Below are 26,962 nucleotides of genomic sequence, written 5' to 3'. Positions count from 1 at the left end.
CTCAACAAAATAGTAGCAAATTGAATCCAACAGTAAATTAAAAGGATCATTCACCACGATAAAATGGGATTTATTCCTGGGTTACAAGGTGGTTTAGTATTCACAAATCAATCAATGTGATATACCACATTAATAAAAAAAAAGAACCACATGATCCTTTCAGTAGATGCAGAAGAAGCATTTGACAAAGTACAACATCCATTCATGATTAAAAAAACCCTCAACAAAGTAGGTTTAGAGGGAACATACTTCAACATAGTAAAGGCCATCTATGAAAAACCCACAGCTAATACCATCCTGGGGATGAAATTGGGGAGAAGTTGAGAGCTTTTCCTCTATGGTCAGGAACAAAACAGGGATGTCCACTCTCACTACTGTTATTTAATGTAGTAATGGAAGTTCTAGCCTCAGCAATCACACAACAAAAAGAAATAAAAGACATCCATATTGGCAAGGAAGAAGTCAAACTGTCACTATTTGCAGATGACATGATACTCTATATAGAAAACTCGAAAGACTCCACCAAAAACCTACTAGAACTGATACACGAATTCAGTAAAGTCCCAGGATACAAAAATCAGCATACAGAAATCTGTTGCATTTCTATACATCAGTAATGAAGCAGCAGAAAGAGAAATCAAGGAATCAATCTGATTTGCAATTATACCAAAAACCTTAAGATACCTAGGCATAAACCTAAACAAAGAGGTAAAAGATTTGTACTCTGGAAACAACACTGATGAAAGTAATTGAAGATGACACAATGAAATGGAAAAACATTCCATATTCATGGACTGAAAGAACAAATACTGTTAACATGTCTATACTACCCAAAACAATCTACACATTTAATGCAATCCCTATCAAAATACCACCAGCATTTTTCACAGAGCTAGAACAAACAATCCTAAAATTTGTATGGAACCACAAAAGACCCTGAATGACCAAAGTAACCTTGAAAAAGAAAAGCAAAGCTGAAGGCATCAGAATTCTGGACTTCAAATTATATTACAAAGCTGTAGTGATCAAGACAGTATGGTATGGCACAAAAACAGACACATAGATCAATGGAACAGAATAGAAAACCCAGATGTAAACCCACAACTGTATGGTCAATTAATCTTCAACAAAGCAGGAAAGAACATCTGATGGAAAAAAGACAGTCTCTTCAACAAATGGTGTTGGGAAAACTGGACAGAGACATGCCAGAGAATGACACTGGACCACTTTCTTACACCATACACAAAAATAAATTCAAAATGGATGAAACACCTAAATGTGAGACCTGAAACCATAAAAAATGTAGAGGATAACACAGGCAGTAACCTCTTTGACATTGGCTGTAGCACCTTCTTACTGGATATGTCTTCTGAGGCAAGGATAACAAAAGCAAAAATAGACTATTGGGACCTCATCAAAATAAAAAGCTTCTTCACAGGGAGAAACAATCAACAGCACTAAAAGGCAACCTACAGAATGGGAGAAGATATCTGCAAATGACTTACCTGGTAAAGGGTTAGTATCCAAAATATATAAAGAACTTATAAAGCTAAATACCCAAAAAACAAATAATCCAGTTAAAAAATGGGCAGAAGAAAAAAAATGGGCAGAAAACATTTATAGTCATTTTTCCAAAGAAGACATACATATAGCTAATAGACACATGAAAGGATGCTCAATATCACTCATCATCAGGGAAATACAAATTAAAACTACAACGAGATAGCACCTCATACCAGTCAGAATGGCTAAAATTAACAACACAGGAAACAATAGGTGTTGGCAAGGATGCAGAGAAAGGGGAACTCTCTTACACTGTGGGAGTGCAAACTGGTGCAGCCACTCTGGAAAACAGCATGGAGGTTCCTCACAATGTTAAAAATAGAACTACCCTATGACCCAGCAATTGCACTACTAGTATTTATCCAAAGGATACAAAAATAGTGATTTGAAGGGGCACATGCACCCCGATGTTTATAGCAGCATTATCAATAATAGCCAAATTATGCAAAGAGCCCAAATGTCCGTTGACTGATGAATGGATAAAGATGTGGTATATATATAAAATGAAATATCACTCAGCCATCAAAAAGATTGAAATCTTGCCATTTGAAATGACATGGATAGAGCTAGGGAGTAATATGCTAAGTGATATAAGTCAGTCAGAGAAAGACAAGCACCATATGATTTCACTCATATGTGAAATCTAAGCAGCAAAACAGATGAACATAGGGAAAAAAATACAAGAGAGGTAAACCAGGAAACAAACTCTTAACTATCGAGAACAAACTGAGGGTTGCTGGAGGGGAGGTTGGCAGGGGGATAGGTAAAATAGGTGACGGGGATTAAGGAGGGCACTTGTGATGAGCACTGGGTGTTGTATGGAAGTGATGAGTCACTAAATTCCACTCCTGAAACTAATATTACATTGTATGTTAACTAACTGGAATTTATTTTTTTAATTTAATTTAATTTTATTATGTTATATTAGTGACCATACAATACATCATTAGTTTTTTGATGTAATGATCCACGATTCATTGTTTTCATATAACACCCAGTGCTCCATGAAGTACGTGCCCTCCTTAATACCCATCACCAGGCTAACCCATCCTCCCATCCCCCTCCCCCCTAAAACCCTCACTTTGTTTCTCGGAGTCCATAGTCTCTCATGGTTTGTCTCCCCCTCTGATTCCCCCCCTTCCTTTTCCCCTTCCTTCTCCTAATGTCCTCCTAACTGGAATTTAAATAAAAACTTGAGAATAATACACACCAGGGACTTCTGTATTTTTATTAATTACACAAGAGTCCTGTGGACTAGGGAAACATAGTCTTAGTTAAATAATTTAATCAAGATCATACAGGGAGTGGATTGAGTACTCAAACCCAGGTCTGCTCTTAATCCTACTTAATATTCCCTAAATATTAATCAGCTTATGTGGTTTTAAAACCACAGTGAAAAAAGAGAAGTATAGTTCAAATACTGATAGATTTGCCATGCTAGGTATTATCCACTGGAAGAGGCTGATCACTGAAAGTCAATGTACCAAATACCATTTGCTCTAAAGCTTAATTTGTCAAATGACCATTTCACCAAATGGCCAGTTTTCCAAATTTACCAAATTTAGCAATTTACCAAAAATATTATTTGTTTTCAAAGACTAAGAATATACATTAAATGAATACACTTATGAATATATCCTTTATTAATATATTTACATTTGAGAATATATTTAAATCTTCATTTTATATTTTATTTCTTCATTTTTATTAATAATTATCTTCCTCTTAAATATGTCGATAAAAATAGATTAATAGAGTATGCTATTCAGTGACCCTTAGCTTTTGACCAACTGTACAAAAATGCTGCTAAGAAGAATATAGGTATTGGATATATTAATTAGATAAATTCAACGCTATTCCTTAAAGCATAATTTTGGTAACTTGATAAATTTAGAGATTATTATGTCAATAATCGAAATAGTTTGAGGAAAGCCATGATACTATTTGCTGTCCTATCTAACCCTGCCTAAGTTCTCAGCATAAAATATGTCCATAGAAGTTTTAGCAGTTAGAAATATGCAAAGTTATAGCATACTAATAGAACTTTAGCAACTCACTGACAATTTGAAGTACCTAGTTTTTATTGCATTTAATTAGTCCATGTCAGATTTTTAAAAAATGAGGATAGAAAGAAATACGTTATACCTCATAGTTTTTTGACCAAAATTATCTTGATAAAATGAGTTATTATCATAGTCAGGAATAAACTGTGTATTATTAGCTACAGCTGTGAAGAATATTATGCTGACAGAATTGCTTTTTGCTTTGAGAAAATTATCTTTCAAATAATTTACCTTAAATATCCAGTTAAATATGATTGGTAACAGAGCTGTGTTTTAGGTTTTGTTTAGTGCAGTAGGTCTCAACATTGGCTGTATCTTGGAATCACTGGGGACCTTTTAAAAAAATCCCAGTACCCAAGCCACTCCCCAGATTAGCTAAATTAGAATCATTGGTATAGGTTTTTAAATCTCTGCAGGTGATTCTAATAAATACTTAGCATAGCGATGCTTTTCTTAATCTCTGAGTTTATATAGTTTCTCCCTATTCTTTCTTTCCAAGTGTGCCATTATATAGGAACCCTAGTAATACTCTACCAATTTTTTCTGTTCTTTTGTTTATTTACATGTAGGGCCATCTGTTAAAATGGCATAATTTTTGCTTATAAATTGGACTAAGGCATAAGTTCCAGACAAAGACATACAAATATATGGGTAATCTTTATAAACCCATTATTTATTTTATTGCAAAACTGAGACAACCCCCTCGTCCCTAGGCAATAATTATTATTTGAAACTTATGTCTTTGGCCTGGGATTCATATATAATCATTGAACAGCAAATAAGCAGAGAAGGAAAGCAATGGCAATTTAAATGAAATGCGCAAGCAGTTCAACTCATTTTATTCAACAGTACATCCATGGCATGTATTTCCATTTTTTATAGTGCTGGATTTGGACACTTACACTCTTCAGTCTTATTTTTTTCAGGTTCTACTGAGTTTCTGAAAATGTCAAACCATGATGCTAAGAACTAAAAAAATGTGTGAGAAACTAATGTGCTGGTGTGTGGGCTTTTAATGATATTGCTATGTGTACAAATACTGTTGTCTTCTCTATGTCTCGTTAAGAAATGGGGGTACTGATTGGTGTAACCATGAGGATAAGCCCCTTGAAAACAGAAGAAAAGATTATTAATTTTTTACCTCCCTCCTACCCAGTATTTAGCATTTGACCTAGCATATTTGGCTGGTGTAGCGGAAGATAATTTGGGATGAAACTCATATAGGATGATTCAGATAGAATAAAGATGGCTTTCTTTCAAAGCAATGATATTAATCCAGATGATCATGAAAATTAAACATTCAGTAAGAAAGGAATAGGACCTTTTAAGTGATAGGCAAGATAAGTCAGATACGACATTTAATAGAAGAAGAATAGAAGTAATGAAATAAGAAATCAGAAAGTTTGTGTTAAGCATTCAAATTATTATAGAATGAGTTTTCTATTGGACAAAATACAGATTAGCTTGTGGGTTTTTCTGAAAAATCTTTTTTTTTTTTTTTAAAGAGGGGGAGATAAATGGGGGAGGGGCAGAAGGAGAGAGAGAATCTTAAGCAGGCTCCATGCCCAGTGCAGAGCCGGTGCGGGGCTCGATCTTACAGCCTTGAGATCATGACCTGAGCTGAAATCAAGAGTCGGACACTTAAGCAACTGAGCCACCCAGGTGCCCCCTGAAAGATCTTTTAACACATAATGATTAGGGCTAAGATATAAGTAAGATAATAATGGCTTAGAGAAGGGAAAACCTGGAGAAAAGGAATGGGTCAAAAGCATTTTGTAAAAAGCATATTTAAGAGAAAAAATTCTTGACACTTGAATTTTTGGACCTGAGGATAAACTAGACATTTATCAGGATTGCTTCATTAAATTTGATTTCATTAATTTACAATTCTAAATTGTTAATCAAGAACTGACACTGAAAACCATCATGCTGTTTGCTTAAACTTATACAGTGATATATGCTAATTATTTCTCACTGAAACTGGGGGGATAAGAGTAGTATAGATAAGAGAATTATAGTTTATTTTTACAATGGAATATCATACAGGAATGAGAATATTAAAAATTGCAAAGTGCCACTTTGGCAGCACATATACTAAGATTGGAATGATACAGAGAGATTAACGTGGTCCCTGCGCAAGGATTACAGGCAAATTCATGAAGTGTTCCCTATTTAAAAAAAAAACTACATCAAAAACTAATGATATACTAATGTTGGCTAACTGAACATAATAAAAAAATAAAAATAAAAAAATAAAATAACCCCCCCAAAAATCTACTAATATTCAAAACAGTGAGTGAATCACATGAGAATAATATTTAATATAATAATTCAAATGCAAAAAAAGTGACACTGATTATGCATTATTTTTAGAGACAAGATGGGGGAAAGCAAACAGCAGGATGGCATAGAGGGGGGGCGTTCTCAAACCTATCAAAACCTGTTCCCTTTTTGGGCACCTGGGTGGCTCAGTTGGTTAAGCGACTGCCTTCGGCTCAGGTCATGATCCTGGAGTCCCGGGATCGAGTCCCGCATCGGGCTCCCTGCTCGGCAGGGAGTCTGCTTCTCCCTCTGACCCTCCCCCCTCTCATGTGCTGTCTCTCTCATTCTCTTTCTCTCAAATAAATAAATAAAATCTTTAAAAAAAAAAAAAAAAAAAAAAAAAAAAAAACCTGTTCCCTTTTTATAACAATTTTGTAGGCCCTCTTTATTACCCTGAAATGTAATTCATATATAATGTAATCTGCTTACATAGATAAGTTTTAAAAAAGCAATAAAATATCTAAACTGTAATATAAAGGAGCAATAAAAGGAAAGTAGTTTCAATATGTTTTATTAAATATAATACATTATATAGAAATATGTAATTTATAATATGTTTCAATATACATTTAAGCATGACTGCACTTTAAAACATGATGTCCATTGCTTGGATCAATTATTATAATCAATGTGAATAGAGCAGCTAAAGCTGCAGAGTGATACAAGTGTGTTGTATTGATGACTCAAATACATATGCAGCATTGCCTCAGGGATATTGGTTTCCTGAAAGGTAAGCAACTCTTGGTAAAGTTTCAAACAAAGCTCAGGAAAAAAATACAGTCTTTCTTTAATTTATACAGTGGTTGCATTTCTAGAAAATTCAGTGCAAATTAACACCTTGCAAAAAACACTTTGTGTGCCATGGAGTTAGGTTCTAGGTATAAATATGTACAAATGGGATTTTCTTCTACAAGACTGGTGAGACATTAGAAACTTATGTGGACTATAGAATAGTTGTTGTATGTCAGTGTACTGCCCCTTGTAAGAAATCTATCATCCCTGGCTTACCAAATGTTTGTGTTATCTTCAATTCACTGTGAAAATTAAAAATCACCCCCAAGTTTCTAAAATACTCCTTAGTGGCAGTTCTGAGCCTGGTAAGTGTTGGTAGTCAACCACGTAAAAGATTTGTGTAAACTCTGACCTAATGTTCTCTGAAAACAGTTACATCTTTTTGAATCTCAGTTGAGAGAATGGGAGGGAATGGAACTAGGAGTGCAGAAAAGCTATTTTTCATTTTAAGGTGTAGACACTCTTACTGGAGAGTTTATCAATCATACAGCAGCTTCAAGGCTTTTTTCCTGCTAGCGCTTTTGAGGGATCTTGCTCAATAGTCTTCTGGGGCTCACATCTCACTATTCTCAAGATTAGAGTTACCCTGATATAGTACAAAATTTTCTCCTTTTTTTGTGGCTCTTGATTAGGCCACCTAGTTCTTTAAGAAAATCAAGGCTAGGAAAACTCTCAGTGGTACTCATCTCCTCACACTACCTGATCCCCATCCGTGCCCCAAACCCTAAGTATCTTCACTGGATCTCCAAGTCAGAGGCTCTTTCTCACCTTACACCGTTGGAGCACTAGGATGTCAGCCTAGGCTGTTGGACTAGGCTCTCTGAGTCTAGGCAGGGAGAAAGAATGACAAGATCATTGGAACTAAGAGTATGTTTCTAAAACCCAGATTCTCACTCTAACAGGAAGGTGAAAAACAAATGCCTTTAACATATTGGAGTGGTAGTAGTTGAATTTACTTTTTTCTCTTTATAGTGGTAAGCAAAAGTGATATATGGTATTATTTGCTTACAATTCTTCTTTCCCTCCCTGTCCTTGTCATGGATTCCTCATGTATAGAATATACTTCCTGTATGCACTAATGTTCGGCTTCGTCATATGATTTGCTTTAGTCAATAAAATGTGGGCAGAATTGAGAGTATGACAGTTTTCAGCTATAAGCTTTAAAGAAACATGGAAAGTTATTGCCAGCCCTCTTGTAAACCTGTCCTCTGTCATGAAAAAAAATTAAATGTTTAATAGATGCTGGTTCCAGAATAAAGAAATGTGCAAAATAGACATGCAATCACTCATAGCTAGGAGCCAAGGCAGTCAAGTCCATTTGACCAACAGCTGACCTGTAGACCTGTAAGAAAGAAATAAATATTTGTATTTATGTGGTTGTAAGCTACTGAGAATTGGAGGGGGAGCAGGGATAGGGAGAAGTCTTTTGTTTGTTAAACAGCATTAATGTAGAAAACCTGACTAATACAGCAGACTAGTTTCATAGTAGGCACCTCACAACATCATGAATAGACACCATACATTGAGTTGTGGTCAACAGCCAGATTTGCCCCTTGAAAAATAGGCTCTGACTTGGAGATTCAGTAAGGTACTTAAGGTTTTTGGCAGGGGGTAGATATCAGGTGGTAGGAAGAGACGAGTACCACTGAGTTTGCCTAATCTAGATTTTCTCAAGGAACTGGGTGGTCTATTAAAGAAAGCAAGAGTTGTATAACAAAAACATTTTGTACTGTATCAAGGGTAACTTTTATCTTGAGAATGGTGAGATCTGAGCCCCAGAAGACTATTAAGCAAGATCCTCAAAAGCATTAGCCCCTAAAACTTGAAGCTGCTGTATGGTTGAAACTCTCTCCAGTCTCTTTGCACTTTAAAATTCTTTCATTCAGTGGAATGAATGAAAAAGAACTCAAGGCAATGGATAGGGACATCCGGGTGGCTCAGTCAGTTAAGCGTCTGCCTTCGGCTCAGGTCATGATCCCGGGTCCTGGGATTCAGTCCCCCATCGGGCTCCTTGCTCAGCAGGGAGCCTGCTTCTCCCTCTGCCTGCTGCTCCCCCTGCTTGTGCGTGCACATGTGCTCTCTCTCTCTCTCTCCCTCTGAAAAATAATAAAATCTTTAAAAAAAAAAAAAAGCAGTTTGGTCTAAATTGTAATGGAGACTGTTTTGGAGAGCTGCTTCAAAGTTAATTAGCACTTAGAGACTTGGTAAGGAAACCTGAACCAGTTATATTGGAATTAGGGGCATCATTTACACAGCTGAAGGGAATGCTTGGATTGCCAATTGAAGTTACCATGGAGAACCTTATTAAATTAAGTCTAATGAAGGAATGGGATGAAACATCATCAGCTTTACTTTCATCAACGTTTCAAATCTTGTAGGATCATAGAATATTTTCAAGCTGGAAGGGATCTTGGGATTTGGTCTAATGCTTTAATTTTTACGAGGAAATGGAGATGCAGACAGATTGAATTGGACTGCCCACACTCACATGGATAGTAGCAGATTTGACACTTGAGTCCAGGATCCTGAGTCTACTGCCCCTTTTCATCTTTTGTTCTTTGTCTTTTTTATTCTAAATTCTAATCACTGAATCAAATTATCTTGGAAAAGAAAAGAAAAAGAAAAAGAAAAAAATTTCTCTTAAAACTGCTGCCTAATCTTTTCCTCAAAAGCTTGATATTTTGCTGAGAAACCATGGACAATTAATTCAGACCCTTAGCTTCTTTCTACTCCAACATGGTGTTTGAAGATACTTTTCTTTCTGCTACTACTTCTTGAAAATCATAGTACTTCAAAGCCTTATGTACATTTTACTTCATAGAGGAGGTGTTGGCAAAACACAAGTGGCAACATGAGTGGTTTTTAAAGTCCTAAGGATATATATCAATAAAAATACCGATCTCTGTTTAAGGGAGGATGAAGAAGGCCTAGATTGCTTCCTACTTGCTCTCAGTGAGTTCTGTGTAGTCTCTTTTTAATGAAAAATTTTTTGAGGTAATTGTATATCACATGCAGTTGTAAGAATAGCACAGAGCAATCCAGTGTACTCTTTACCCAAGTTCCCCAAATGGTGACATCTTGAAAAGCTATAGTACAGTATCACAGAGGTTATTGAGATAACCACCAATCTAATTCAGATTTCCCCAGTTTTACGAGCATTCTTGTGTATGTGTGTGTATGCACATTTAGTTCAATATAATTTTATCACACGTACTCATGTACCACTACTTAAGTCAAGAAAAAAAAGTTTGGTCACTACAAGGATCCCACCCAGTCTCCATCCTAATACCTAATCTGTTCTCTATTTCTATAATTTTGCCATTTCAAAATGTTATTAATTGAATTATGTAGCATGTAACATTTTAGGATTGGCTTTTTTTTTTATTCAGCATGATTCCCTAGAAATTCATCCAAGTTGTTTTGTGTACCAGTAGTTCATTCCTTCTTACTGAAGATTAGTATTCTGTTGCATGGATATACAATAGTTTGTTTAATCACTTAACCTGTTGAAAGACATCTTCATTGTTGCCAATTGTTGGTTATTATGAATAAAGCTGCTATGAACATTTGGGTATAGCTTTTTGTGTGAACAAAATTTTTATTTTTCTGAGGTAAATACCCAAGAGTGCAATTGCTGGCTTGTATGGTAATCGCATGTTTAGTTTTTAAAGAAATTGCCAAACTATTTTCTAGAGTGGTTGTATCATTTTACATTTACACCAGCAATGTGTGAGTGAGTAATATTTTCTCCACATCCTCACAGCATTTGGTGTTGTCAGTTTTTTAGTCATTCTAATGGGTATATGGTAATACTTCATTATGGTTTTAATGAGCATGTCCCCGTTTATCATTGATGTTGAACATTTTTTCATGGATGTGATGTGATGTGGGTTTTTGGATAAATTTATTAAGTTTCTACTTTTATGGATTGTGTTTTTGGTGTCAAATATGAGAACTCTTTGCCTAGCCCGATACCCTGAAAGTTTTCTTTGTGTTTCCCTGGAAGTTTTATAGTTTTACGTTGTACATTTTTAAAAAATATATATATTTATTTGACAGAGAGAGAGAGAGCACAAGCAGGGGAAGCAGCAGAGGGAGAGGGAGAAGCAGGCTCTCCACTGAGCAGGGAACCCATCACCGGGCTCGATCCCAGGACCCCGGGATCATGACCTGAGCTAAAGGCAGATGCTTAACTGACTGAGCCACCTAGGTGCCCCTACATTTTACATTTAAGTACATTATCAATTTTGAGTTATGTTTTTATACTGAGGACTAATTAAATCAAGGGTTTCTTTCCCTCATTTGTGTCCAGTTGCTCCAGTATCATTTATTGAAAAAGCTATCTTTCCTCTTTTGAATTGCTTTGCTTATGTACCTTTGTAAAAAAAATTAATTAAACGTACTGATTTGGGACTTTTTTTCTAGTTTCTCTATTCTGTTACATTGATCTGTGTGTCTATCCTAATGCTCATATCAAATTTTTTGATTATGTATCTATATAGTAAACTTAATGTTAGGTAGAGTGATTCTTCCCACTTTATTCTTCTTTTTCAAGATTAAGTATTCTACAGCCTGCATTTTTATATCAATTTTAGAATAATTTGTATCTACAAATTATTGCTGGAATTTTGATAGGAATTACATATTAAACCTAAAAATTAATTTGGGGAAAATTGACATGTTTGCTATGTTGACTCCTCTAACATACGAACAGGATATGTCTTTCAATTTATTTAGATCATTTTTGTATTTTGTGACCTTTCCAAACTCACTTATTTTTTTTTTAAGATTTTATTTATTTATTCATGAGAGACAGAGAGAGAGAGGCAGAGGCAGAGGGAGAAGCAGGCTCCCCGCCGAGCAGGGAGCCCTATGTGGGACTCAATCCCAGGACCCTGGGACCGTGACCTGAGCCGAAGGCAGACGCTTAACCGACTGAGCCACCCAGGCGTCCCCCGAACTCACTTATTAATTCTAGGAGCTTTTTGGTGATTTCTTGGGTTTTCCTACATAGGTAATCATGTCATCCACAAATAGGGACATTTTTATTTTCTCCTTTCTAAACTGTATGCTTTTTATTATTATTATTATTATTTTGGTCTTATTGCAGTGGCTCTAACTTCAAGTATTTTGAATAAGAGTGGTGAGAACAGATATTATTCCCTTTTTGCCAGTCTCAGAGAGAAAGCATCCAGCCTTTCTCCATGAAGTGTGATGTTAGCTGTAGTTATCGTGTAGATGCTCCTTTACAAGTTGAGGTAATTTCCCTCTACTCCTAAATTGCCGAGAGTTTTTATTATGAATGAGTATTGGATGTTGTCAAATGCTTTTTTCCCTGTAACAGTTGATATGATCATATTATTTTTTTCTTTAGTCTGTTTACAGTGGATTATGTTGATTTTCAAATGTTAAGCCACCCTTCCATAACTGGAACAAATTCTACTTGGTCATGGTACATAAATCTTTGTATACATTTTTGGATTTGATTTGCTAATAGTATTGTTGAAAATTTTATATGTAAGTTCATAAGAGATGTTCTTCTGTAACTTTTTTTTGTACTGTCTTATATTTGTTTTTGTATAAGAGTGATAGTGGTATCACAGAATGAATTGGGAAGTGTACCCTCTTTTGTTATCTGGAAGAGTTTGTGTAAAATTGATGTTAAATCTCTAGTATTTCTCACAATTCTCCTGTGTAACTATCTGGGCCCAGAGATTTCTTTTTCAGGATCTTCTAAATTATAGATTCAGTTTCCTGAATAGGACAATTCAGATTATCTATTTCATCTTAATTGAGTTTTGGTAGGAATTGATTCCTTTCTTCTAAGTTGTCACATTCATGAGCATGAAGTTGTTCATATTTCTATGAATTTCCTATGGTTGCCATAATAAAGTATTACAAACTGGGTGACTTAGAAAAACAGAAATTTATTGTCTTTTACTGGATGCTATAAGTCTAAAATCAAGGTATGGGCAGGGCCTTGCTCCCTCTGAGACCTGTAGGAGAGAGATCCTTCCTTGATTCTTCCTGATTCTAGTAGCCCCAGTTGTTCCTTGGCTTGTGGCAGCATAATTCCAGCCTCTGACTTCATCTTCACATGGCATTTTCCCTGTGCCTCTTCACATTGTCCTCTGTCTTTGTGTATCCCTCTGTGTCCAAATTTGTCCTTTTTATAAGGACACCATTCATATAGGATTAGAGCCCATCACAATGAACCCATCTTAGTTGATTACCTCTGTAAAGATCCTATTTCCAAAAAAGGTCTCATTCTGAGACACTAGGGTTAGGACTTCAACATATCTTTTTTGGGGGTGCACAATGTAACTCATAATAGTATTATGCACTTATTATTCTAATGGCTTCATGATCTCTACTGGTAGCCTCTCTTTTATTCCTGATATTGATGATTGTCAGTCTTTTTTGTCAGTCGTCCTAGAGGTTTATCAGTTTTTATTTTTTCAAAGAATCGGCTCTTTGTTTCATTAATTTTCTCTTTTGTTTCCTATTTTTAACTTCATTATTTTCTCCTCTTTTGTTTATTATTTGTTCCTTTGGATTGCATTGGGTTTATTTTTTCTAATAATAGAATAACGTTTTTATTATTAACACTTTATTTTTTCTTCAAATTTTTATTTAAATTCTAGTTAGTTAACATATAGTGTAGTATTGGTTTCAGAAGTAGATTTTTGTGATTCATCACTTACATATAACACCCAGTGCTCAACAAAACAAGTGCCCTCCTTAACACCCATCAACCATTTAGCCCACCCCCCCACCCACCTCTCCTCCATCAACCCTCAGTTTGTTCTTTATAGTTAAGAGTTTCTTATGGTTTGCCTCCCTCTCTTTTTTTCCCCCTTTCTCTGTTCATTGTTTTGCTTCTTAAATTCCACATATGAGTGAAATCATATGGTATTTCTCTTTCTCTGCCTGACTGACTTCGCTTAGCTTAATACACTCTAGCTCCATCCACATTGTTGCAAAGATTTCATTCTTTTTGATGGCTGAGTGATATTCCATTGTATATATATACCACATCTTCTTTATCCATTCATCAGTCAGTAGACATTTGGGCTCTTTGCATAATTTGGCTATTGTTAATAATGCTGCTATAAACATCAGGGTGCATGTGCCCCTTCAAATCTGTATTTTTGTATCCTCTGGGTAAATACCTAGTTGTGCAATTGCTGGGTTGTAGGATAGTTCTATTTTTAACATTGTGAGGAACCTCCATACTGTTTTCCCGAGTAGCTGCACCAGTTTGGATTACTCTTGGGTTTAGATTGCTCTTACTTTTTTAGTTTCTTGCAGTGGGAATTTAGATTAATTGATTTGCCACTTTTCGTCATTTCTATCATAAGCATTTCATACTATAACTTTCCTTCCCAGCACTACTTTATTTTTTAACTTAAATATTTTATTTATTCATTTGACAGAGAGAGACACAGCGAGGGAGGGAACACAAGCAGGGGGAGTGGGAGAGGGAGAAGCAGGCTTCCCATGGAACAGGGAGCCCAATGCGTGGCTCAATCCCAGGACCCCGGGATCATTACCTGAGCTGAAGGCAGATGCTTAATGACTGAGCCACCCAGGCAACCCCCTCCCAGCACTACTTTAGCTGCATCCCACATATTTTGATATGTTGTGTTTTCATTTTAATTAAGTTTTATCTATTTTTAAATATTTTTGGAATTCCTCTTAGACCCATGGATTATTTCAAAGTGTGTTGTTTAATTTCTATATATTTAGATATTTTCCTGTTGTTATCTAGTTTGATTCTGATATGGTGGGAGAACAGTCTGTATGATTTCACTTCTTTGAAATTGGTTGAGGGTTGTTTTTCCACCCAGGATATACTGTATCTGCTGAATGTTACATGGGTGCTTGAAAAAATTGAGTATTCTGCTGTTGTTGGATGGAATATTCTATATATGTCAATCAGATCCTGTTGATTGAATATATTGTATAGATTTTCTACATACTTGATTATTTTCTATACTAGTTCTATCTGTTGTTGAAAGGGTGGTTTTGATGTACCCAACTATAATTTTGGATTTGTCTGTTTTTCTTTTCAGGTCTATTAGTTTTGCTTTATATATTATGAGGCTTTTTTTGTTTGGTATGTACACATTTAGTTTCATTTTATCTTGCTGGTATATTAATCATTTTGTCATTATGTAGTATTCCTCTTTCTCTTTTGTAGTTTTGTTTGCTTTGAAGTCTACTTTATCTGATATGCATATCGCCACTTCTGCTTGTTTTTGATGTTTGCATGGTATATCTTTTTCCATCTTTTTACTTTCAACCCACCTGTGTTGTTGAATTTGGAGTCAGTTTCTTATAAATAACATATAGTTGGGTCATGTCAATCTGTCTTTTGGTCAATTTATTTAGACCATGTACATTTAAGGTAATTATTGATATTTTAGAGCTTAAGTATTATTTTATTATTTTTTCTGTTTGTTTTTACTAGTTTTTGCTTTGTTTCTCTTTTCTACCTTCCTGTGGGTTACTTGAATATTTCTTAGAATTTCATCTTGATTTATTTATAGCATTTTTCAATGTATATATTTTAATTTTTATAACAATTTATGTGGGTATTAGAGTATATATATATCTACTGGTATTAATATTTTATCACTTCTAGTGAACTATGAAACCATACTTCCATTTATTGTTCCATTTACCATTCCATTTACTCTCTCCACTTTTAAATACCATTGTCTTGAGCATCAGATGGTATTATAATTTTTGTTTTTATTATCATATATGATTTATAAAATGCATGCAAAGCATAATCTATTTTATATAACCATATTTTTGCTCTTTCCATTTTTCTTTCTTCCTGATGCTCTAATATTCCTTCTTTTATAATTTCCTTTTTGCTTGAAACAATTTCTTTAGCCATTCTTTAAGGATAGATTTACTAATGAGAAATCCTTTTAGTTTTCCTTCATCTGAGAATATTTGTATTTCCCCTTTATTCCTGAAGACTACTTACACAATATAGAATTTGAAGTTGACAGTTCTTTTCTATTATCTGTGGAAAATGTCTGCCACTTCCTTTTGGCTTTTATGGTTCCAGATTTGAATTTTAATTGATTTTAATTGATTTTAAATAGTGGTCCTATATAGGTAATTTGTTGTTTTTTTGTGTGTGTTTTCAAGAGACTTTTTCTTTGTCTCTAGTTTCTAGAAGTTTAAACACGATGTATGTTTGTGTAGATATTTTTGGATTCATCCTTCTTGGGTATTACTGAATTTCTTAAGTCTATAGCTTTGTGTCTTTTACCATAATGGGAAAATTTTCAGCCATTATTTTTTCTTACAATCTTTCAGCCCCATTCTTTTTCTTTTCCTTTTCTGTCACTCTGATAATAACAATCTTGAATCTTTTGTCATTGTCTCACAGGTCTCTGATGTTCTGTTTATTTTTCTGTTTTCAGATTAGGTAAATTCTATTGATCTGACCTCATGTTCACTGATTTTTTTTTTTTTAAGATTTTATTTATTTATTTGACAGAGAGAGAGAGACAGCTAGAGAGGGAACACAAGCAGGGGGAGTGGGAGAGGGAGAAGCAGGCTTCCCGCCAGGCAGGGAGCCCGATGCGGGGCTCGATCCCAGGACCCTGGGATCATGACCTGAGCCGAAGGCAGACGCTGAACGACTGAGCCACCCAGGCGCCCCTCATGTTCACTGATTTTATTCTATGTCATTCAACTTTACTATTAAGCCCACCCAAAAAGGTTTGTAAAAAAAAAATTTGTTGCATTGATTAGTTCTTTATGTATATTTGGTTATTTATAACTTTTGGTTCTTGGCTGAGATTTTCCTTTTTTTTTTTTTCATTTTTTAAAAGAGAAATTATAATTGTTGAAGCTTTTTTGATGGCTGCTTTAACATCTTTCTCTGATAATTCCAACATCTGACTCTTCCTGGTGTTGGTATTAGTTGACTGTCTTTTCTCATTTAAGTTGTGATTTAGTCTTGGAATTATGGGTGGTTTTTTTACACTATGCTGCACATTTTGTTATTATGTTCAGAAACTCAGAATCCCATTTAAATCTTTTATGTTAGTAGGTACTCATCCTCTTTAGGTTTGGCACACAGGTCTTGGTCTGCTTTTGTGGTATGCAGTTCCAATGGCAGTTTAATTTTCAGAGCTTTTACAGTTATTTGATCTGCTCAGTTTATCTAGTACCACTGAGACTCCCACTGGTCTTTGCTGCTGCCTGAGAAGATGGGATTTCCTAAGGTTGGCCTGTTCAGTTTCTCTTTTTTTTTTTAATGTTTTATTTATTTATTCATGAAAGTCAGAGAGAGAGAGGCAGAGGGAGAAGCAGGCTCCCCGCCTAGCAGGGAGCCTGATGCGGGACTCGATCCCAGGACCCTGGGATCATGACCTGAGCCGAAGGCAGACGCTTAACCATCTGAGCCACCCAGGCGCCCCTGTTCAGTTTCTCTTGACGGGAGAAGAAAATCAGTCTCAAGCTTGTGGGGATAAAGAGGCTTCCCAGGTTGGGCTGCTTTTTGTGGCATAATCTCTGTTGGTATTGCCTGGCTGGCTTAATAAAGTTTTAAAGCCTTTGAAACTTATTTCATTCATCCTTTCATTAATTAATTAATTTGTTCAGCAAAGAAATACTTATGAGGCATTCACTATAAGCTTGTCTCTGGAATATTTGTAGTTCTCCAGTTGTTGACAGATAATAATTTTTATGTATTGAAGTGGTTGTGAGAATATAAGACCTGAATTGACTTTAATCAGAATTTAACTAAAACTCAGGGAAAAAAGGTCTTACTTTACTTTTTAGAGGTGTAGTTAAGTGAGAAGTGTAACAAGGAAACACTTGACTCAAGATATTCCTCAATTGTATGTTTTGGACTCCTTGTTTTATACTATCTAAGTATTGATTTGTCTTTTAATGCATAGTATTATGGCAAATCCTACTCAGCTTTTAAGACTATATTTAGCCTTTTACAATTCCTGCTGGGTTGGATTTGTTGTCTTACTGTGCATTTGGTACTATTGTAAAAATGGCCCCATTTGTCTACTCCTCCCTGCATCCACATCTTTTGCACTGTTATTTTGCTTCTCCTTTCATCAAGAGGTGGAGCCCATTTTAATTATCCCTTAAATCTGAGCTGACCTTGTGACTTGCCTTGGCCGACAAGATACAGTGGGCCAGTTTAAAGCTTTGGCCTCAGGAGCCCTTATCTACTTCCTGTTCTTTTCTTCTCTACCCTTTCCGTGAGAACTATCTTAGGCTAGGCTGCTAGGAGATGACTGAATACAGGGAGCAGAGCTAAGTGGTTCCCACTAAGACTTTCTTAGGCCATAAACAGCTGGCCTGCAAGTTGACTTTATGTCTATCTCATTCTTTAGACAGGAGCTTTTGGAGAGTTGGGACTGTTCATTTCAGTATTCTTTGAGGCTGGGAAAGTGTTAAGTTCATGATAAGTAGTTAGCAAAATGCTAATAAAAAGGATAAATAAACAAATGATCAGCAGTGATGAGATGAAGACCAAAAGGAGGCAAAAACAAATCTGTTGTTGCACAATGACAATTTATTGCCCATGTAAGACTAATTTTTATTGGCCAAAAGTAATACTAAAATATGTGATTAAACTGCAGGACTACTTAAAGTGAATGGAAGTTGGAGTGCTTGGGTGGCTCAATCAGTTAAGTGTCTGCCTTCAGCTCAGATTGTGATCTCGGGGTCCTGGGACCAAGCCCAGCGTGGGGCTCCCTGCTCAGTGGGGAACCTGCTTCTCCCTCTTCCTCTGCCCTTCCCCGCTGCTTTTGTTCTCCCTATCTCAAATAAATAAATAAAATCTTTAAAATAAATAAAGTTTTTCAACTAGATTGAATTAGTATATGGTTCTTCTTTGGAAAGACTTAATTAGAATTAAGGAAAGACCACCTCTTGTTCCTCCAAAGAATGTGTTATCTTCCTTAAGAAATACCTGAGAAGTGGAAGAAGAAAAAGAAAAGGTATCATTTAGCCTTGATTTAATGAAAAACTTTTGATTGAAAAATTCTTTTTAAACTCAATATTTTGCTTTTTGGTTTGTTTATTTTTAAAATGTGCAATAATTAATCTTGGCAATATCCCTGTAAATGGCAAACATTATTACCCAAACTGCACAGCCAAGCAAGGTATTTAAGCACAAATAAGAATTCTTAGTAATACAAAGACTATTTAGAAAGGAGGGCTTTTGATGCTTTGCTATGATATGAAAAAAGATGGAAGATGGTATCACTTTTCTTAGAAAATTGTCAGTGGACACTCACTCCACTCTATTTTTGTTATGACAGGACTTAATTTCCTACTGACATTTTTATCAGAGATAGTTCTGGATCATTTCAGGAGTAGAGGATTATAATTTGGTGGGTGGCTGCAAAGGCCTTTTTACTGCAGTGAAAGAGAAAGTGTAATAGGGAGTAATACTAATAAAGGGTTTAGGAATAATCAAGAGATAGAAAAACCAGAGAGCAAATCTTTTTTCATCATATCTCTTTTCCACGTGTTCCATGACCTCCATATTTATTGTGTTCTCAGAAATGTAGTGCTACACATGTAATTAAGAATGGGTTCTATGTATGCTCTCTACTTGCAAGTCTGTGGTTGCTACCATGGCAACAACAAAGGAACCAACAGAAGAGGCACTCTCTGATTAATGTAATTACACAGCAAGCTGTATTATACCCTTAAACACCATTTATTTCTGCATGAAGAAGACATTAAAATGGGTATTATGTTTAGCAAGTTAACATTCCTCCATTCTTTAGGATCATGTGATTTTTATGTCATGATTAAGATAATGTTTATCTTGTTCATTCAAGATCATAACCTAGGAATAGCTATGTTGTATTTTAATTCAGTTCAATTCCTCAGAATAATTGTTGGGTGCCAACTATGGGGCAGGAGCTATTTAGGCCTACAAATATTACAACCATGTTTATGGTATGATCCCTGCTCTTGAAGATCTTACAGTCTAATAGACCTAGATTATTACCAAACAAATATGATTTTTTAAAGTCTAGAATGGTGTAATAGACTGCAAGAACACTATTAATCCTTGTGAGTTGTCAGGGTATATTGTATTAGCCAGGGTCTCTCCTAGAAACAGATAACATTCAGATTGGGTAATCTGAAAAGAGTTTAATAAAGGTACTATTTACAAGTTGTGGGCAGGGTACAGGGAAACCACAAGGTGAGTGGAATTCCTCAGGAGATGGTCACAACAAGGTGCTATCACCACTGAAGGGATAAGGGAAAAGAACAGTAACTGGAACCTGGAGAGAAAGATGAATTGATAGAAATTGTGATTTTGTTGAGGACATGGCCACCCATAGTGACCTCACAAGGAGTCAAAGAAATAAATATCCAGGCCTTTCTCTTTTACTACCTTCTGATCTTCTGCTGGTGCTCTTCCCATTGTCTGAACCTAACAGGAGGCCAGAGGGTGAGGAAACCCATTGATGTAATTTATATAGGTCAGTCTCCCAGGATATAAAGCATGTGGAGAATAGTGGAGAGTAAATTGTGGGAAGCAACTGGGGAAGGGAAATCGAGGTGATCCTGAACATATAAAGATATATATGCATACTCACTAAAGGCACACACACATACACCCATATACACATACCTCAGATACACATGTCTATGTAGTCAAACTCATATCTGCATGTAGTGTCTATATTCTCTCTTATTTTTGCTGAGCATGTCTCTGGACATTTTAATATTCATAGAAGACCGGACCCATGAGGTCTGAGACCATTTCTGTCTCTAGCATCATGTAGTAGAGGCTGAATTAACTTTTGAATGAAGATGACATTTTAATAAATGTGACCCCATGCATCATTTTTTTCTCCAGATGGCATATGGACTGAATTACTTACAGATTAGGTGGTCATCACCAAACCTTTCTAGACCACATTCCCCACAAGAGTATGCTACTATGGGAAGAAACCTGAAATAGGAGTTAAGAGATAGTCATTCAGCAAACAATTTTGAACATGTATTGAGTTTCTGAGTTTGCTTCATTGGCTCAGCTGAAGGGAGGCACCAGCATGAGATTATAGGACATGAAGAGAGAGGTTGGGATAACTCTTCCCTGTTCCACCCTGCTTCATGCCTCGGTTCTGGCTGTGGTTGGGTCTCTCCATGACTACAGCTTCCATTGGGTGTCTTCTCCTTCATAGTTCCAGCTCTTACTGGTTTGTGTGACACTATGTACCTCCCTTTCCCTTTCAGTCCCAGAGTTGGTATTGGTTTCCAGCTATGACTCACCTTTGGGTGTCTCAACCTTTCTTGTTGTTTCCCTTTACCCATACATCTATGAGTAGTCCTTTATTAAAATCTCCTCATTGAATCATCTGAGTAGAATTCTATTTCCTGTGAGAACCTGAACTGATACACTTCTTCATTAAAATTGCTAAAAACTACCAAGCAGCTGAAAAGTAGATATAAGTGACTATATTCCTAATATTGTGATGGAAACAGTATGACAGGAAATGAGCCTTTTTTCCTGTCCATAGTCCTGGGTCTTAGTACCAAGAAAATGAATTTTCCTTCCTCTGTAATATTTATAATAGTAACACAAACACAGCTGACTTCTCTGGTTCCTGGGATATCAAGGATGTCATAAGCTATTTCTCTGTACTCTTTTTTTTTTTTTTAAAGATTTTATTTATTTGAGAGATAAAGAGAGAGAACACGCACAAGGGGAGGGGCAGAGGGAGAGGGTGAACCAGATTCCTTGCTGAGCGGGGAGCCCGATGCAGGCCTCGATCCCAGGACCCTGAAATCATGACTTGAGCCGAAGGCAGACGCTTAACTGACTGAGTCACCCAGGTGCCCTATTCCTCTGTACTCTTTTTTTTTTTTTTTTTTTTTTAAGATTTTATTTATTTATTTGACAGAGAGAGAGAATAGCGAGAGCAGGAACACAAGCAGGGGGAGTGGGAGAGGGAGACGCAGGCTTCCTGCCGAGCAGGGAGCCGGATGTGGGACTCGATCCCAGGACCCTGGGATCATGACCTGAGCCGAAGGCAGACGCTCAACGACTGAGCCACCCAGGTGCCCATTCCTCTGTACTCTTAATAAAGACTCAGAATGTGAGCAATGTGTGACCAATTAACTTTGCTCATTATGTACGCTTTAGTGACACAATAAATGAATAAAAAAGAAAATGTTTGTAGTACTTAGTTCCAGGTAAGATACTGGTATTTCATAGAAATAAAAAATGAAGCTACTCTTGGAGAGTAATTCCTCTCAAAGGCAAATTGTTTTTCCTAGAGCATCAAGCATAGCTCCCATGTAATCTTTCACTTTGATTAAATCTGTTTTTTAATTTTATTTTATTATGTTATGTTAATCACCATACATTACATCATCAGTTTTTGATGTAGTGTTCCATGATTCATTGTTTGCGTATAACACCCAGTGCTCCATTCAATACGTGCCCTCTTTAATACCCATCACCAGGCTAACCCATCCCCCCACTCCCTCCCCTCTAGAACCCTCAGTTTGTTTCTCAGAGTCCATAGTCTCTCATAGTTCGTCTCCCCCTCCGATTTCCCACCCTTCATTTTTCCCTTTTTTAATTCCATGGTGGTGATATGTATAGTATTCTTTCACTCTTGTTTCCCCAGAGAAGAAATCCTTTAAAATTTGTTGATCTATGTGTGAGTCCCAGTGTTAGTAAATTAGGTTGGCCTCAATGAAATGGACTTGCTTTCATAAGGTTGACATCAGTGTTAAACTAACCTGCTAATGGGGTTGTTGTCTCTATCAAGACAGTGACTTTATTATCAACTTCTCCTCATACTCTTGCCTCATTAGAAGAGGAAAAATTAAATCCCCAAATAGTGGTTATACAGCTAGTTAGTGGGCGAGCAAGGGCAGTGACTCAGGCTCAGACTAATAGCTCAACATCCTCTCCTGTACCTAGAATCGCCTCAGAAGCCAGACACTCAGAACCCAATCATTTTACCCTACAATCCCATCCCATTGCTTGACTAACCTCTTTTAGAATGCTTCTTGAAATATTCCATTCACTTCCTGAGAGGCTATTATATATCTCTGTGGCTCTCTCTTACATTGATTCAGATCTGTTTTCTTTAAGCTTTCACCCATTGGCGCACATTCTGACCCTTGGGGTAATAAAGAACAAGTCAAATCCAGCTTCCATGTGATACCTCTTTAGATACTTGAATTTAGTTATCAAATGTGTCTTGTCCCCACATCCTTCTCTAGAGCTTAATAGCCAGTTCTTTAAAATGTTTCTTATGTGGTATGGTTTTGGATATCTTGACCTCCAGTCTGTTTGTCTCTATCTCCAACCTCAAAGTGTGTCTCCTGGCTTTGTTAGCTGTGGCTGTGAGTGTGCTGCTATTTCTGTGTTTTACTGGGGGGAGGCACTGTTTCGACAGTGAATGGTAATGTTTCACATTGTAATTTATATAATGCTAGAAGAAAAGGCAATGACACTGAGTGGAGAAGGTAAATGCAAAAAGAATTAAGGATCCTAGGGACAAATTGCTATTATGACCTCGTGTATCCTATTTCCAGTGCTGAGATTGAATATACATATATCCAGAATAGAAGGCAGGGATGTCAACAGGATAGTTTATGGTTTTTCTGTCTGTCATCTGACTCTTTCATGAATTATAACATCCATTAAGATGACTGTAAATATGAAACAAATGAAAAAAAATACAACTGAGCTAAAACAGGCAATGATCAGACCACAATTTCTAAAGTTTCCTGAGCACAGTCCTATAATGAGTTAACAGGAAGAACACAACTGGTAAAGGGCAGCAAGATATTCAGTTCAAATAAAGCTACTGAATTTTTTCAGATGATAGATTATTATATTACACTAATGACCTTTTTGCCCTTGCTTTTCTTATAGTTTTACCTGATAGTTATGTAATAGTTTTGCCTGGTTTTGAACTTTTAATAACTAGAATCATATTGTATGATATCTTTTGCTACTTCCTTCACCCTCTGGTTATTATGTTTTGGAGATTCATCTATGTTGTGATGTGTAACTGTAGCTGATTCATTCTTACTGCTCTGTAGTATTCCATTTTATTCATGCACTTTATTTTGTTTATTCACTTTGCAGTTGAAGAACATTTGGGTTGTTTAACTTTTTGGTGATATAAGAGCACATTTGCTGCTCTAAACTTGTACGTATCCCCTGATGCTCATGTGCAATAGTTTCTCTAGATTAGTCCCTTTATTTACTTTATAATTTTTAATTTTTTATGTTGAAAAATTTCAAACCTATAGAAAGATTGCAAGAATAAATTAATCTGTATTTTAACTGTTGTATTTGCTGAATGATTTGCAAGGAAATTATAGACATGCTATCTCTTCACCCCCTAAGTACTTCAGCATGTGTCTCCCAGGAATAAGACATTTTTTTACATAACAACAATATAATTATTCAACTGGGGACCTTTATCTTTGATACAATAGTATTATCTTAAACAGGCATACCTTATTTTATTGTGCTTCACAGATACTGCAGTTTTTTTACACATTGAGGATTTGTGGCAACCCTGTGTCAAGGAACTCTATTGGTGCCATTTTTTAAACAGCACTTGCTTATTTCATGCCTGTATGTAACATTTTGGTAACTTTTGTAATATTTCATACTTTTTCATTATTATTACATTTGTTATGGTGATCAGTGATCAGTAATCTTTGATGTTACTATTATAATTGTTTTGGGGCACCTTGAACTGTGCTCATGTATAAGACGGTGGACTTAATTGATAAATGTTTTGTGTGTTCTGACTGCTCCCCTGATCAGCCATTCCCCTGTCTCTCTTCTTCTTGGGCTTCCCTATTCCCTGAAACACACCAATATTGAAATCAGGCCAATTCATGGAACACTACATCGAAAACTAATGATGTACTGTATGGTGACTAATATAACACACACACACACACAAAAGAAATCAGGCCAATTAATGACCCTACAATGGCCTGTAAGTGTTCAAGTGAAAGGAGGAGTTGCACATCTTTCACTTAAATCAAAAGCTAGAAATGATTAAGCTTAGTGAGGAAGGTATGTCAAAAGCCAATTCTATGAAGGCTGAGAAAGGGGCGGAAGCTGCAGAAGAAAAGTTTGAAGCAAGCAAAGCTTGATTCATGAGGTTTAAGGAAAGAAGCCATCTCTATAACATTAAAGTGCAAGATGAAATAGCAAGTGCTGATCTAAAAGCTGCAGCAAGTGATCCAGAAAATCTAGTTAGGGTAACTAATGAAGGTGGCTACACTAAACAACAGTTTTTCAGTGTAAATCAAGCAGCCTTCTATTGGAAGAGGATATCATCTAGGACTTTCTTAGGAGAAGTCAGTGCCTGGCTGCAAAGTTTCAAAGGACAGGCTGACTCTCTTGTTAGGGGCCAATACAGCTGGTGAGTTTAAGTTGAAGCCAGTGCTCATTTACCATTTTGAAAATCCTCGGGCCCTTATGAATTATGTTAAATCTACTCTGACTGTGGTCTATAAATGGAACAACAAAGCCTGGTTGACAACCCATCAGTTGACAACATAATTTACTGAATATTTTAAGCCCGTTGTTGAGACCTACTGTTCAGAAAAAAAAAATTCTTTCAAAATATTACTGCTTATTGACAGTGCACCTGGTCACACAAGCGCTCTGGTGGAGATGGACAATGAAATTAATGTTGTTTTCATGCCTGCTAGCACAACTTTCATCCTGAAGCTCATGAATCAAGGAGTCGTTTTGACTTTCAAGTCTTATTATTTAAGAAATATGTTTCATAAGGCTATAGATGCCATAGGTTTTGATTCCTCTAATGGATCTGGGCAAAGTTAATTAAAAACCTTCTGGGAAGGACTCACCATTCTAGATGTCATTAAGAACATTCATGATTCATGAGAAGAGGTCAAAATATCAACACAAACAGGAGTTTGAAAGAAGTTGATTCCAAGCCTCATTGGTTCAAGACTTCAGTGGAGGAGTCACTACAGATGTGGTAGAAATAGCAAGACAACTAGAATTAGTAGTGGAGCCTAAAGATGTGATTGAATTGCTGCAATCTCATGATAAAACTTTAATGGATAATGAGTTGCTTCTTATGGATGAGCAGAGAAGATGGTTTCTTGAGATGGAGTCTACTCCTGGCAAAGACATTGTGAAGACTGTTGAAATGACAACCAAGAATTAGATTACATAAATTTAATTGATACAGCAGGGTTTGAGAGGACTGACTCTAATTTTGAAAGAAGTTCTACTGTGGGTAAAAGACCATCAAACAGCATTGCATGCTACAGAGAAATAGTATGTGAAAGGGTCATTTAATGTGGAAAACTTCACTGTTGCCTTATTTTAAGAAATTGCCAAAGCCACACTAACCTTTAGCAACCACCACTCTGATCGGTCAGCAGCCATCAACATCTAGGCAAGACCCTCCATCAGCAAAAGATTATGTCTCATTGAAATCTCAGATGATTGTTAGCACTTTTTAGCAATGAACTATTTTTTAGTTAAGGTATGTGCATTGTTTTTTTAGACAATGCTATTGTACACTTAGTAGATTACTGTACAGTGTAAACATAACTTTTATATGCACTGGGAAATCAAAAATTCATTTGACTGACTTTATTATGATACTTGCTTTATTGTGATGGTCTGGAACTGAACCCACAATATCTCCAAGGTATGCCTGTATTTTAATATAAGTTATATGAGTGTGCTCTCTCTCTCTCTTTCTCTCTCTCTCTTCTTCCCCCTCTCCCCCCTCCCTTCCCCTCTCAAAATATCTTATTTTACTGTGCTCACTCTTCTTCTTGTGATGATGTGAGATGGTAAGATGCCTATGTAATGAGATGAGGCAAGGTGAATGACTTAGGCATTGTGACGGTGTTAGGCTACTCTTGATCTTCTGATGATACATCAGAAGGAGGATTACCTGCTTCTGGATTGTGGTTGACCGTGAGTAATTGAAACATCAGAAAGTAAAAGTACAGATAAGGGGGAAATTTCTGAATGAGTAATTTCTATATTTACTTCTCAATTTTTTTGTGAACCTAAAACTGCTCTAAAAAACAGTCTTATTTTTTTTTAAAAAGGAACACACATAGAGGAAAAATGTTGTGATTTTGGTTACACAAAGGTTTCTTATATATAACCGCAAATGCATGATCGATAAAACAACAAATTGATAAAA

General features: G+C 36.1%; 1 long non-coding RNA gene and 1 other non-coding gene across 2 annotated transcripts in view; both read left to right on the top strand.

The window, feature by feature from the left end:
• The window catches only part of LOC116622815, a 393,174-nt gene that overhangs the window by 92,037 nt on the left and 274,175 nt on the right, over positions 1 to 26,962 (top strand). The gene's annotated exons all lie outside the window — the stretch shown is intronic.
• LOC116622929 lies at positions 5,698 to 5,802 on the top strand. The gene has a single exon (XR_004297643.1). It is a non-coding gene; the product is annotated as a U6 spliceosomal RNA (small nuclear RNA).

The sequence above is a fragment of the Phoca vitulina genome, unplaced genomic scaffold, assembly GCF_004348235.1.
Source record: "Phoca vitulina isolate PV1807 unplaced genomic scaffold, GSC_HSeal_1.0 scaffold55, whole genome shotgun sequence".
NCBI lineage: Eukaryota > Metazoa > Chordata > Mammalia > Carnivora > Phocidae > Phoca > Phoca vitulina.
Note: the sequence above shows the minus strand (reverse complement) of the source record. Positions and strands in the feature narration are given on the sequence as shown.